The sequence below is a fragment of the Montipora capricornis genome, chromosome 8 (assembly GCF_036669925.1).
Source record: "Montipora capricornis isolate CH-2021 chromosome 8, ASM3666992v2, whole genome shotgun sequence".
NCBI lineage: Eukaryota > Metazoa > Cnidaria > Anthozoa > Scleractinia > Acroporidae > Montipora > Montipora capricornis.
This window is the reverse complement of record NC_090890.1, coordinates 30,671,723-30,674,236: the sequence shown is the minus strand read 5'-3', so window position 1 is coordinate 30,674,236 and position 2,514 is coordinate 30,671,723. Positions and strand designations below refer to the sequence as shown.

The window sequence follows — 2,514 nt, the reverse complement described above, 5'->3', positions numbered from 1 at the left end:
GACTGGACTACTGGATTTAAGGATTTTTCTTAACGAAATTTCAAGTTATTGTGGAACGTTTGGTACCAAGTTACTGAAATCAAGATAATGGAATTGTAAAATTAGAACTTTGGACTGGACTATACAACACGCAATTACGGAATTTTTGAGCATTGAGAGAAATAGAGCACGGATGTTGTCTTCTTGTCTTCGCCACGGGAAATTTATACAGTTTGCAAGGAACTAAACCAGGATTACAGAACCAGACGTCGATTACAGGGCCCGGTTGTTCGAAAGCCAATTACCTTAATCCAGAATTAGCGTAAACTTTTGTTTCATGTTTTCAACTTTTTGGTCACAGTTTCCTTTGCTTATTTTTGTTTTTCAAGATTGACTTCTTCTAATGTAAAGTTTTTCTGAATATCAGCCTTGAACAGCATTTGGGAGTAGAGGATAAAAGTCGTTTTAAAACCCAGTTTCTGAACAACTGGCCCAGGATGATAAGTTGTTGAACTGTGATTTGTAATAAGTTTTTCGGATGATTTAAGGCTGATCCTGTAATTTTTGGATGAAAGGAGTTAACGAAGCAAGTAAAACTGTAGGATTTGAATTAAGCCTCCTTCCAAAAAATAAATAAATAAAAGATCCCGTATCCTGATAACCTGCTAATAGGGCTTCGTTGTTTGCATTTGCAAATTTAGTAACATTAGTAATGAGTTTTTACAACAAAAAACTTTAAGTTATATTACTGATAAATCATTTTTTTAATCTCTCTCCATTTTCCGAAGTATACCTGTACTTGAAGTTCACTGTAACTGGACAATTTGTGTTAACTGTTTGCGCATTCCACGGATACGCCCTTGTAGGCGTCTTGTTTCTATTACATCGACGTTGATTGCTTCTCAACCTTTGAAACGAAAATATTTAGTAGTCTTCACCCAACAACACAAACAACGGTTACAAACAACTTTTTATAAAGTTTGTTACAAAATGATTATTATTCAGTTACAGATAAATATAAATACAAAAATACAACTGAACGGACTGGGAACTAAAGAAATTGATTGACATAAAACGACAAAAAATATCCTAATATTCGAGATAAAGTTTCTCACCTCCAACGTTTTCATTTAAGGCTGGCTTTAGATCACGGAAAAACAAAGAATCTTAAATTTAAGAATTTCTTTCCCCGTCCGTTCAGTTGTATTTTTGAATTTAAATTTATCTGTAACTGAATAATACATCACTTCTGATGATGTGTGCTGTAACACACGAAACGTTAATAATTATTGTAACAGAGAATATTTGACAACTGGGAGTTTCAGTGTGAAAGTGAGTGCTGGCGTGGAAACTGGGAGCAGTGACTGGTATTTTTTTTAAAAAGCTGCAATTTTTTGAAGCAAGAGGGTACCGGAAATGTGCGTGAAAGTATTTAAAAAGCGAAGAAAAGTGTGCATATTTGTGGCAGCCGTTACTATTTTATAAGCAAAGGGAAAATGTCAAAACAATGACATGTCTGTTCATTTGAATTTAAACTTCTGTTCTTCTGAAATTTCTGGCCCCTTTTCAGCAAAAGAGTTACCTTTTGAGAAATGCTGAGCGTAGTTGAGCAAACGTGAATTTAAATTTATTGTCGTGCTTGAGAATAGACTGCGAGCAGTCTCTTATTTTTCTTTGACATAGTAGAGCGCGCGATTGCGTGACACGCCTCGTTTTTACCACTAATTTGCATAAAATAATAACTTCATCCGTCGTCTGCGGCACTGAGGAAAGAAGGACGACTGCTCGTGGTCTAACAAGAGAACTGATTTTCTCTTCGCTCAACGGTTGAAGACGTTGAAGAGCAATTTGACTAGGTGGTCAAATATAAGAGGTTCAAAGACTGAACATGTACGGTTGAATGATGATCAATGACGACTCACTAGAAAAATACTCGACTCGAAGGCTGTGAGGCTGTAAGATTCCCTTCCACGTGTACGTGACGTCATCACGGGTATCAATACTCCGGATTATAGACATGACAACACCATAATCGACTGTGCATGCCTCCGATCTTACATTCCACAAATTTTTTTTTTTTTTTTTTTTGCTAATATCAAGAGTAGGCTGCTGCCTCGCTAAGGCTCGCCAGCAAGTAGACCCGTACCCATGAGGGCGAAGGGTCTTATTGTTTTAGTATTACCCAACTAGCTAGTAGGACAGAAAAGGCAATAATAAAGTTAGCAAATGCAAGTTGAAGAAATATTTATTTGGGAATAAAACGAAAGAAAGAGTCACGCTTTTCGCTACTCGAGGAATATTACTAATAGTCCTCTAATAGCGTAGCCAATAAAATGCTGGATTTGCATCAGTCCACTAGTTTGGTGATGCTTAGTATGTATAGATTTCTTTACAATGAGATTTATGGTTAATCTTTGGCCGTTTGTTAACAATATATAATAATTTGTGAAGGAAATGCTTAAAGCCTAAATGAACCGTGAGGTTTTCGAGATATTTGACGAACAAATCACCCACGTCCCTAAAGACCGCCGCACA

General features: G+C 36.4%; 1 protein-coding gene across 2 annotated transcripts in view; it reads left to right on the top strand.

Moving 5' to 3' along the window:
* Positions 1–2,212: 2,212 nt before the first annotated feature.
* Positions 2,213–2,514, top strand: part of LOC138059970 (uncharacterized) — a 20,222-nt gene continuing 19,920 nt past the window's right edge. For both annotated transcript variants that reach the window (XM_068905633.1, XM_068905634.1), the window contains exon 1: positions 2,213–2,514. This exon is cut by the window's right edge and continues 225 nt beyond it. The gene's annotated coding sequence lies outside the window, so the exon portion shown is untranslated.